At 37.2% G+C, this 13,151-nt stretch overlaps 1 protein-coding gene across 4 annotated transcripts in view; it reads right to left on the bottom strand.

Annotated features, from left to right (window-relative positions):
- The window catches only part of SNTG1 (syntrophin gamma 1), an 858,007-nt gene that overhangs the window by 309,490 nt on the left and 535,366 nt on the right, over nucleotides 1–13,151 (bottom strand). The gene's annotated exons all lie outside the window — the stretch shown is intronic.

Genomic DNA, 13,151 nt, shown 5'->3' with positions numbered 1-13,151 from the left:
AAATTCACCCACCTCTCACTTTAAATCAAAACTTAGAGCTTATTAAACTTAGTGAGGAAGGGGTATTGAAAGGCAAAATAGGGCAAAATGTAGGCTTCTTGCACAAGCAGTTAGCCAGGTTGTAAATTTAAAAGAAAAGTTATTGAAGGAAATTATAAGTGCTACTCAAGTGAAAATGCAAATGGTAAGAAAGTGAGACAAGCTTATTGCTGATATGGAGAAAGTTTTAGTTGTCTGAGTAGATCTAACCAGCCACAGCATCCCCTCAATCCAAAGCCTAATCCAAAGCCTAATCCAGAGCAAGCCCTAACTCTCTTCAATGCTATGAAATGTGAGAGAAATGAGGACACTGCAGAAGAAACGTTGGAAGCTAGCAGAGGTTGGTTCACGAGGTTTAAGGAAAGAAGCCATCTCCATGACATAAAAATGCAAGGTGAAGCAGTAAGTGCTGATAGAGAAGTTGCAGGAAGTTATTAAGAAATCTAGTGAAGATAAATGATGAAGGTGACTACACCAAACAGCAAATTTTCACTGTAGACAAAATAGCCTTCTGCTGGATGCCTTCTAGGACTTTCACAGCTAGAAAGGAGAAGTCAATGTCTGTTTCCAATGCTTCAAAGAACTGGCTGGCTCTATTATTAGGGGCTAATGCTGCTGGTGGCTTTAAGCTGAAACCAATGTTTGTGTACCATTTGGAAAATGCTAGCGACCTTAAGAATTAAACTAATTCTACTCTACCTGTACTCTAGGAATAGAATAACAAAGCCTGGATGACAGGACATCTGTTTACAGCGTAGTTTACTAAATATTTTAAGCTCACTGTTGAGACATACTGCTTAGAAAACAAGATTCCTTTCAAAAGGTTACTGCTCATTGACAATGCACCTGCTCACCCAAGAGCCCGAATGGAGATGTAAAATAAGATTAATGTTATTTTCATGCTTCCTAACACAACATCCATTCTGAAGCCCATGGATCAAGGAGTAATTTCAACTTTCGAGTTTTGTTATTAGGAAATGCATTTTGTAAGGTGATAGCTCCAAAAATAGTCATTCCTACAAGGGATCTGGGCCAAGTCAATTTAAAACCTTCTGGACAGGATTCACCACTCTAGATGCCATTAAAAAAACATTTCTGCCTTATGGGAGAGGCCAAAATATCAACATTAACAGGAGTTTGGAAAAAGTTGATTCTAACCCCCATGGAGGACTTTGAAGGCTTCAAGTTTTCAGTGTAGGAAACAACAACAAACAGTGGAAATAGCAATAGAACTGGAATTAGAAGTAGAATCTGGGCTGGACATGGTGGCTTACACCTATAATCCCAGCGCTTTGGGAAGCCAAGGCAGGTAGATCACAAGGTCAGGAGTTCAAGACCAGCCTGGCCAACATGGAGAAAACCCATCTCTACTAAAAATACAAAAATTAGCTGGGTGTGGTGGTGCACACCTGTAGTCCCAGCTACTTGGGAGGCTGAGGCAGGACAATCACTTGAACCTAGGAGGCAGCATTTACAGTGAGCCAAGATCGTGCCATTGCACTCCAGCCTGGCAACAGAGTGAGACTTCATCTCTAAATAAATAAACAAATAAATAAATAAATAAATAAATAGAACCTGAAAATGCGACTGAGTTGCTGTCATGTCCTGAAAACACATGAATACATGAGGAGCTGATTTGTATGGAAGACCAAAGAAAGTGGCTTATTGCAAGGAAACTCTTCCTGGTGAAGATGCTGTGAACATTCTTGAAATGACAACAAAGAATTTAGAATATTATGTACACTTAGTTGATAAAGCAGTAGCAGGACTTGAGAAAATTGACTCCAATATTGAAAGAAGTTCAAAATGCTATTAAACAGCATCACATTACAGAAAATTTTTTCATGAAAGGAAGAGCCAATAGATGTGGCAAATTTCACTGTTGTTTTATTTTAAGAAATTGCCCCAGCCACCCCAGCCTTCAGTAACCACAACTCTAATCAGTCAGTAGTCATCAACATTGAGGCAAAACTCTATCCCAGCAAAAAGATTATGACTCACTGAGAGCTAGGATAATTGTCAGTGTCTTTAGCAATTAAGTATTTTTAATTAAGGTATGTACATTTTTAAGAAATAATCCTATTGCATGCATAAATAGACTATAGTATATTTTAAATATAACTTGTATATGCACTTCCATATAGATATTTTCATAAACCAAAATTTACAAGACTTACTTTAGTGTGATACTCTCTTTTTTATCTTTTTATTTTTTATTTTGACTTTACAATAGACCAATAAACCAAAATTTACAAGACTTACTTTAGTGTGATATTCTCTTTTTTATCTTTTTATTTTTTATTTTGACTTTACAATAGTTTTTGGGGTACAGCTGGCTTTTGGTTACATGGGTAAGTTCTTTAGTGATGATTTCTGAGATTTTGGTGCACCCGTCATTGGAGCAGAGTACACTGTACCGAATATGTGGTCTTTTATTGCAGTATCTAGAACCAAACTCCCAGTATCACCAAGGTATGCCTCTATGTGTATATGAACAGGCATGTATACACACGTTTCCTTCCTAGCTGAGAAGGCCTAGAAAGCACCACTACTTTGCACATCTAGAACCCAGATTTTGATTTCTAGTACCATTCTCTGATAAAGGCAAGCAGAACTTCTAGGGGAAATGTCTGATTCTTAAACTGGCAGGAAATATTCAAGATCAGCCTGAAAGGTATGTTAGTGCCAGAGGCTGAGGTGCTGCAAAAAACAAAACAAAACAAACAAACAACAACAACAAAAAGAACCCTACTATATTAGAGTATTTAAAAGTGACACTGAAGTCCATAGAAAGAGCTCCCAATACCCAAAACTGGAACCATTTCACCAGTAAAATATATAAGAGAGTATTGGATTATATCCCAAAGCATAAAATAAATATATATGCATCCATAGTGATTTATCAAAATGATCAGATAAATAATAAAGAAAATAGATAAATCTATGTTAACAGAATTCTAAATAATTTATGTAGATAGCCTGCCCTCACACAGTAAAGCACAGTTTTCAACTGCATAATTGGCATTGGGCATAGTGACATACTTCTTAAAAACATAGTCTGGACAGAAAAAGATACATTTACAATGAAGAATTCTGAAAAACTCTATCTCAGACAGGTAATCAAGGTTATTATCAATGGTAATAAGTCATGCTGGTAGTTTTCTCTTGATACGATGTGATAAGAATGGCAATTTCACTCTGTGGTCTTCCTCTGGAAGACTACATAAACCCAGTACAGTCACACACACACACACACACACACACACACACACACAGCAGAAAAATCTCAGCTGAAGGACATTCTACAAAACAACCTGGCCAGTACTACTTAAAACTTTCAAAGTCATAAAAAAATCAAAAGCAAGGACCCTGAAGAGACATGACTACTAAATGCAATGTGTGTTCTGATGGGATCCTGTAAGAGGGAAAAAAAAAGCCATTGGGTAAAAACTAATGAAATCTGAATAAAGTGCAAGCTTTTCTTACTAGTAATATATTAGTAATAATTTCATAATATCAATAGATTTTATTAGGGAAATATGTGTGAGGGGCATATTAGAATTCTTGGTGCTATCTTTGCAATTTTCTGTCAATCTAAAACCAGAATACAGAACCCAGAAGTAAAACCATACACCCACAGCCATTTAACTTTTGACAAAGTCGACAAAAATAAACAATCAAGAAAGGACTCCCTATTCAATAAATGGTGCTAGAATAGCTAGCTAGCCATATGCAGAAGAAAGAAACTGGACCCCTACCTTTCACTATATACAAAAATTAACTCGAGATGTATCAAAGAGTTAAATGCATGACATCGAACTGTAAGTATCCTAGAAGAAAACCTAGAAAACATCATTTTGGACATCGGCTTTGGGAAAGAATTTATGACTAAGTCCTCAAAAACAATTGCAATGAAAACGAAACTTGACAAGTGAGACCTAATTAAACTAAACAGCTTCTGCACAGCAAAAGAAACCATCAAAAGAGTATACATACAACCTACAGGATGGGAGAAAATATTCACAAACTATGCATCCAACAAAGGACTAATATCCAGAGTCTTTAAAGAGCTGGAACAATAGAACAAGCAAAAAACAAATGACCCTGTTAAAAAATGGTCAAAAGACATGAATAGACACTTCGCAAAAGAAGACATGGAAGCAGCAAACAAACATATTTAAAAATGTCCATCATCACTAATCATCAAAGAAATGTAAATTAAAATCACATGAGATACCATCTCACACCCTTCAGAATGTCTGTTAATAAAGGCTGCAGAGAAAAGGGAATGCTTACACACTGTTGGTGGGAATGTAAATTAGTTCAGCCACTGTGGAAAACAGTTTATAGGTTTCCCAAAAAATTTAAAATAGAATTACCATTTGGCTCAGCATTCCCATTACTGGGTATGTATCCAAAATAAAGCAAATCATTTTACAGAAAAGACACACACATTCACATGTTCATTGCAGCACCACTCACAGTAGCAAAGCCATGGAATCAACCTAAGTACCCATCAATGGAAGATTAAAGAAAATGTGGTACATATATATGATGAAATGTTATATGGCAGTAAAAAAGAAATAAACTGTGTCTGTTGTAGCAACATGGATAAAGTTGGAGGCTATTATACTAAGTGAAATATTACAGGAACAGAAAACCAAATACCACATGTTCTTTTATAAGTGGGAGCTAAACATCGGGTACTCATGGGCACAAAGATGGCAGCAGTAGTCACTGAGGCGGGAGGGAAGGAGGGGTACAAGGTCTGAACAACTTCTTGTTGAGTAATATGCTTGCTACCTGAGCGACGGGTCTTTCACACCCCAAACCTCAGCAACATTCAGTGTAACCAGGTAAAAAACCTGCACATGTACCTCCACAATCTAAAATAAAAGTTGAAAAAGAAAAAATATATATCATTATGCATAAAAAGGGTATATTTCATTTGGAGAAAAATATATGAAAATTCAAAATAAATATATATTTCAATATTTTATTTTAATTACCTCCTCTCTTATGATGATTCAAATAAAATGCTCAAATGAAAAAATAAAAATAAAAACTAAAACCATTCTAATACATACAGTTTGCTTAACAATCAGATATAAAGAGAACAAAGTTTGATGGCTTACCAACGTTTAATTTCAAAACATAGTACAAAGTTACAAGAATCAAGAATGTAATACTGGTATATGTGAATAAATTAATGGAACAGCATTAAGAATTTGGAAACAAACTCTACCATTTAGGGCAACTCATTTTCAACAGAAGTGTCAAGGCAATAGAATAGGAAAGAATAGTCTTCTCAATAAATGGGACACCTTACCTTACCATATACAAAAGTTAACTCAAAATTTAACCTAGACATAAATACAGGAGTTAAAACTATAAAACCATTAGAATAAGACATGCCTGCAAGTCTGTATGGCCTTAGATTAGGAAAAGATTTATTAAGTAAGACACCAAAAGCACAACTGACAAAATTAAAATATTGATAAAGTAGACTTATTAACAGTCAAAACCTTTAAGCTTCAAAAACACCATTAAGTAACTGAAGAGACTAAGCCACAGACAGGAAAAAATATTTGCGAATTGTATATCTGACTTGTAGCCAGATTATGTAAACACACTCTTAGAAATCAGTAAGAAGAAGTGAACCCAATTAATAAAGGTGATATGGCATATATAACAAACACAAGAAAAGATGTTCAGTATTTTTAGTCATTAGGAAAATGCAAAGTAATATCAAAATGTGATGCTACTTCATGGCAAGTGTAGACATGTAAAATGCTTTTGTTTTATTTTATTTTAATTAGTATTGTGTTTCTATTGGAAAATATATACAAGAAGTCTGGATATTTTTCTTGTATTATTCTTTTGATAATGGATGCTCCTTTTATTTCATGTAATATTTTATTTCTGAATTCCATTGGTTCAATGTAAAAATTATTGAATGTAGTATCTCTCATATTCTTTGTCATATCACCTTCTTGTTTGCTACTTTATTCCATTTTGAGATGTTTCCCAACATTTTCGTAATCTAATTTTTAAGGATGAATATCAAAGTGTTAATATCCAAGAGGTCTTCTTTTTCTGCATGTTCCTTTTATATATAATGGTAGTATTAATTCATTTACAAATTAATTTTCACCATCTATCTGAAAATATTACAATATAAAATCCTTTTGTTCAATAAACTTTGCTTTGTCTGTTTCTTCAAAATTTTTTCCTGTTTTAGCCTTTTCCTTTGATGTGGTTGATTTTCTTCAAATCTTAATGATCCTTTGGTATCACAAAATATTTGAGAGTGAGACACTGAAAAGCAAATTGACAGCGTTGGGTACAGGATTCATGGTTTATCCACTGGGCTCCACTGTAGGGTTTAGGGTGAACCCTGTTTGCAACAGGAGAGTCCAAATGTACTATTTGTGGATTATTTCTGTTAGATCAATTTCACTAAAAAAGAATCCTCTCACCTCTTCTCTGAGTGGGGAAACCGGCTGCCAGTGTTCTGAGAGCTGAAAGAAGGACAAACGCAGACCACTTACTGCCCAGAATGTACATCTCACTGTACTTATGGCAGTGCCTGGGGCTGAATACTCAGAGCCTCTTGAACTCTAATTCGATTGCCTGTTCTTGGCTACACCTCTTCAACCCTTCCTTTCAACACTCCCATCCACAATTCCTGTCTGAGGCCTGCAGTGGGGATGTTTGCCGGATGGCAGCTTTGGCTACAGCCGCTTGGCCCTTCAGGATCCCCCTGTCTTGTCTATCTGCTCTCTATTCTTAAATAAAGTTACCAACAACCCTTGCCCCCTGTCTTCTCTTCTCCTCCTCTTTTATCTTTATGATTTTTACCTTTAAAGAGTTATTCATTGTCATATAAAAAGTGTTTCAAAAGGGGAAAGAAGTAAAAACATTTTGCCTAATCTCACATCTCTGTATTCATTTGCTTAAAATTGTACATTTGCTCCTTGGGAAGGCCTTAAAATTGTCTTTTGATAGAGAATTCTGAAAGAGTCAGGAATACAAAGAGTTCCCCTCTTACTAAGATCTTGCCTCAGCATGGTGCATTTGTGACCATTGCTGAGCCAGTGTGGATGCGTTGTCATCCAGCGAGGCCCATAGTTAGCCCCATTAGAGGTTCCTCTGTGTGTGCTGCAGCTCTGTGGGCTTTAACAAATGTTTGTGTTCTTTGACAATGAAAGAATTGAACATTTTACCTGAAAAAGACCTAAGCAATAATCTACTTCGAACTCTTAATCCTTCAGATGAGAAAACCGAGGGCGAGGCAGAATGAGGCCCTTTATCAACATCAAACAGTGGAAAGTGTGACAAAACTTTTACCTTGCGTTAAAACCTCCATTGTCATACGGTTTCTTCCCCTTGGCTTTCAGTTTGATCAGCTGATTATTTTGAAAATAAAATCTCAGCTATGTGAAAATTTTGGAATTTGTATAACACGCATTCCTCATTCCAACCCCCCAGATAGGAGAGTGTCTGAGAAGATCCTTGCGGAATGTGTGAAGGGATTGCAGGCTCACCCATGCCTGCCCTGCCAGCTTTCTCCTCCCAATTTGACCTGGTTTAGGTGTGCCTGCTGGGATGTATCCTGTTTTTAGACTCCTCTCCAAGGAAATTGGCTGGGGCCCTACTAAGTAATTGGCTTTTCAGGCCTGGTTTTGTCTCATTATTAGAAGGTGCTAAGGTTTGAATGTTTGTGTACCTCTGAATTTTATATTGAAACTTGACCCCCATTGTGGTGGTAGCAAGTGGTGGTCTTTTGGGAAGTTATTAAATCAGGAGTGTTTCACTCTCATGAACAGAATTAATGCTCTCATAAAAGATCTTCAGAGAGCTGCTTGGCCCTTCAAATTTTTTCTGCCATGTGAGCACCCACCCAGCTTTCATCCCTTCCAGAGGAGGCTGCAAAAAGACAGTATCTTTAAAGCAGACAGCAGCCCTCAGTGTTCTCCAAGCCTGTTAGTGCCTTAATCTTGGACTTCCCAGTCTCCATGACTGTGAGGGAAAAAAAAAAAAAAAGCCTCTATTAGTTATAAGGTACCCAGTTGCAAGTATTTTGTTACAGCTGAAGGGATGGACTAGATGGAGCTTTGCAAAATTGGGTCTTTCAGTTCTCTAAGTTGTTCAGCTTCACTCAAAAAATAAGAGGACAAATAAAGATTTGATAAGAATCAGCAGTCAGGAGTACAAGCATGCATGTCATTAAAATGTCACCTGTGCTGTCTGGATGCATAACTTATACAGGGGAAGGACATGTGGGTCTAGCAAAAAAGGCATCTCTAAAAGTATTCATGCAAAGCTAAGTATGAAAATAAGGCAAGGATATTTTATTTCTTTTCAAAAGCAGACATAGTGTAGACAGTATTTCTGGCCTTTTGTTTTTGCACCAAACATTTCCCAGAGCACTGAGAAATATTCAAAGTTAAATTACATTGTATATGGCTTTCCTTGGTGGAAGTTAATTCAAAGAAAAACTATCCAGTATGGTTAGAATTCTTAAGGAAGTATTAATCACTTAGAGCTCAAAACCTATTTCCAGATTGTAAACAATGTAATCGTTAGCAGTTAGGTAAAACATGATTTGTACCTCATGACATTTTAATCTAAAATGATCTTTGTGCTCAACTCACATGCTAAATATGTTCCTTGGTGACACATAATACCTCCTAGACTGTTCCAATATATAAATTTATGCCTTTTTCCAGATAATTTGTTATAACTCTTGTATTGTTTTTGTCTGATTAATCTAAAGTAAAAAAGAATATGTTCTTACTCCAATGGAAATTTTAAATTAACTTAGGCATATATCATAACAAGCAAAATGCTATTAACCAGTATTTTTGCATTAGGTTTTATCAGCATTTGTTTTCTTTGTATGAAGGTGTCATTTTAAATTACATAGTTTTAGTTACTCAGTCTGTTCTTTTAGAATTATGTAGAATTATGAATTTTTTTAGAGTTTAGTTCAAAATCATGACTTCAGAATTAGGTGTTAATTTTTGTAATTCAAATTATCTAATAAATTCCATTCATGAGAATCATAGAAACAAAAAGCAGATGAACATATTTTTTTGAAACCCATAAATCTCAAGTCTGAAAGCAGAAACGCTACTTTAAAAGGAAACCTCTGGAATCAGCTATGCATCCATCTTGCTTTGCCTAACGATGATCTCTTTCAAAAGACTCATTAGATGGAAATTTCAGTTATACGAATAGCTTATCCTGTTAGAACCAGGATGCTTTTTACTCAACAAATATTTTTCCGCTACAGTTAAATCTTATTTCCTACTATTTCTAGTGAAGAGAGGAAGATCACCATTGTTATATGTTAAAGACCACGGTAAATAAACATTGTTTTCATATTGCCCCTTTCTAATACTTTTCTTAAATTTTTTGTATACTCAATTATTAAAATCTAAAGAAATGATGTCCACATACCAATAAGGTTACAGCGATATAGAGTTATTTATATATTCTTTCTTATCATACAAAGTACTCAGCCTCAGAAAGTACTCAGTCTCAGTGCTTTTCACATAGATGGCACTCAGATAATTCCTTTTTTTTTTTTTTTTTTTTAGCTCTGTCTGACAAGCTGGAGTGCAGTGGCATGATCTCAGTTCACTGCAACCTCTGCCTCCTGGGTTCAAGCAATTCTGCTGTGTCAGCCTCCCGAGTAGCTGGGATTACAGGCGCGCGCCACCATGCCTGACTAATTTTTGTATTTTTAGTAGAGATAGGGTTTCACCATGTTGGCTAGACTGGTCTGGGACCCTTGGCCTCAAGTGATCTGCCCTCCTGGGCCTCCCAAAGTGCTGGCATTACAGGCGTGAGCCACTGTGCCTGGCCACCCAGCCACTCAGACAATTCTTTTCTTGTTGTTGTTGTTGTTGTTTTGTTTTGTTTTGTTTGTTTGTTTGTTTTCAGACGGAGTCTTGCTCTGTCGCACAGGCTGGAGTGCAGTGGTGTGATCTCAGCTCACTGCAATCTCTGCCTCCTGGGTTCAAGCAATTCTCCTGCCTCAGCCTCCTGATTAGCTGGGGTTACAGGCGCATGCCACCACGCCCAGCTAATGTTTTTGTATTTTTAGTAGAGATGGGATTTCACCATGTTGGTCAGGCGGTCTTGAACTCCCGACCTCGTGATCTGCCCACCTCGGCCTCCCAAAGTGCTGGGCCAGATAATTCTTGATACATGATCAGTTTACTTGTTAAGCAAAAGAAAATTACAGATGACAAGATATAGAGATGGCCATCAGCTTAATGTGTCTAAGGTTCAGTGCTAAGGAGAATAGCATCAACGTTAACATCAGCAGTGGCAATAGATCGTTTTCCTTGATGGGCTTTGATGTCTTGGAGGCACAACTCATAAGCTCCAAAACATGTTCACATGGAAAATAAAAACACATGCTGCTGGCATGAACAAGGAATCCCCATTTTTCACACGGTCTTGCCACTCTTGCTCTGCCACTCTTGACCATATCAACTCCTCACTGGAGTTGTTGGAGGAAGCATGGGATGCTGAGCAGCAGCATTGGCTCTGTCTGTGTGTGACCCCCCCAGGACCCATCATGGCTCCTAAGCAGACCCTGTCCCACCTTGACACAGCAGTGCCCACGGAGGGGGGATAGGGAGAAGAGCAGCAGCATGTGAGCGGCTGCATTTGGTAGCATCAAAATAATGTATTACCGATTAATTGCCAGGTATGTGCTTGGAGTTTCACATATGGTACTCTCATTCATTCCCATAACATTTATTAATGGTTCATTTTTATGAATACATAATAGAGGGATAGAAAAGGTCAGTTCATTCCGTTCACCTTAAATTACAATGTTTGTAAGTGGTTGAGCTACAATTTGCAGAGTTGTTTCTGAGCATTGAAGCCCTATGGCACCATGCTGCATGCCAAGCGGTGCTGGGCACTGGTTCTAGTTTCCTTTCATGAGGAAACTGTGAGCTTCTCTTCCTTAACAATCTTCCAGCAAGAATGCAGTCGGTGATGTGGTGAAGCCGGGAATTCACTTACACTCCCGTACTGGTCCCATGAGAAATATATACAGTAGATGTAAATGCTTCCGTGATCTAATTCTAGGCATTTGGTTACAGAATCCCATCCACAAATCCACTGAGCACCCACTGCTCACAGCACCAGGTACTGTCCACTACCTGGACAACGTAAAATCCCCCTTCTATATAAATCAAACCTGCTAACTCCAACACTAAAGTAACATTTATACTTTTGAAGCCTGTGTGACAGTAAAGCTGATCATAGGCTGAAAGCAGAATTTCTAACATCAAGGAATAGAGTAGGTATATAAAATAAAAGTTACATGCACGAACAGCATGCTTCCATACCTACCCAATTTGTTTCTGAATTTGGTGTTTTACAAGGAATGTGGCATATCAGCATGCTATTTGGAATCAGAAATGTGGTACATCGGCATGCTAGCTCAAAACCACCTACATTCTCTCAGCTTGTTATACCTTTTTCTGCCCTTGTAGGTTTATTATTAAACATTTAATTAATATCTCTGTTCTACTGAGGTGTAAGTCTATTGGCTTAGCTAATAAGCAGTGAGGACAAAGCATCTAATAGCTGTTGGAAAGTCAAATATTAGAAATAAATAAAAATATTAGTACTCATATTTCAAAGCTGGTAGAGTTAAGCTTCTCAGAAAAAAATAAAAGTTTATTGTGAAGGACTACATGTAATTTGCAATACAATCCCAAATTTCTTTCCTTTATAACAGAATGAGCACCATTCAGAAGTGGAATTATTAGCGCGTTCTAATCTTTCATGCTGCACTAATCTGTTTAATCAAATCTCCATTTCAGTTTGTCTAAGCATGCTGCCTGCCTCTGAAGGGCAAATTGCATTCCATCTAACAGCATGTGGTTTTAAAAGAGAATGCACTTGTTCTTACTCCCTGGGTAATGAGTTTAAAATCACTTTGTACTTTTGAAAAAAGAGCCAAGTTACAAGCAGCTTTGCTTATGTGACTATATTTAAAATTTACATAGGAATCTGCAAAATAGAAGACTCTGTGCTGTGCTGGTTTCTCACTTGTTTACAAATTTGTTCTAAAATACTAGTTGTCTTTGCACATATTTGTAGGAAACTTGGGAATTGAAATATGTATACTTTACATGAAGTTGAGCACAGAGTGGCAAGAGCATGACTCAAATAAGATTTTAAGAAAACAAAGACAAGTGACAAATATTAAAAAACCTTGATTAGTTATGCCAAGTGTTCCTAATTAAAAACCCTCCTTCGTATCAGTTCTTGTGCAGCCGTGGCTTTTCACACACTTGAAGTTGCCTCTCTTAGATCTGAAATGTATCAACATAGTTTTCTCTAAATAGCTTTTAACAGAGGAGCAATCTATTCAAAACCCAAATAAACTAGAGCTGTGACAAGCAAAAGGCCTACAGTATTTCTTATTTTCTTTGACCTTTGAGTATAAACTTTTAAATACAATTTCTCCTCTACTCTTTCCCATAGGAGCTGATACAGAAATCAGTGAGGTTTTTGAATGATATTTAATCAACCACGACAGACGTGTCCCAGAATTCCTACCACAGTCCTGTTCCTTTCTGTATTTTTTTAATGTCATTTCACCACCCCCAACAGAAGTTCCTTAACCTCTCAGCTTCTCTGAAAGTTTAATTTAGAGGCCACCTATAATGGAAAGACTTAGGCCAGTTGCTAAAATCCACATCCCTGGGCCTTCCCAAACTGGCTGAATTAGAATATCTAATTCCAGGGCTTGGGAATCTGCACATTCACAAATCTAAGAAAATACTGCCATAAAACTGGATGACTACTCTGTCTATTGCTAAACCTGTTTGCCCTGAGGTTAAGGTTCTCTCTCTCTCTCTCTTTCTCCACCCCCCTCCACACAAACACACAAACGCACACACACAGACTACACACACACGCAGTCTTTATATGCCCTTCCATTTGTTCCTAGGTAATCTGTCTGTGGGGAATTGGTTCCAGGAAGGACCCCAAAGGATACCAACACCCGTGGATGCTCAAGTCTCTTATATAACATGTTGTAGTATTTGCATATAAACTATGCACATCCT

Source organism: Nomascus leucogenys, chromosome 16, assembly GCF_006542625.1.
Source record: "Nomascus leucogenys isolate Asia chromosome 16, Asia_NLE_v1, whole genome shotgun sequence".
Lineage (NCBI taxonomy): Eukaryota > Metazoa > Chordata > Mammalia > Primates > Hylobatidae > Nomascus > Nomascus leucogenys.
The sequence above is the reverse complement of the archived record's forward strand: the minus strand, read 5'-3'. Positions and strand labels throughout refer to the sequence as shown.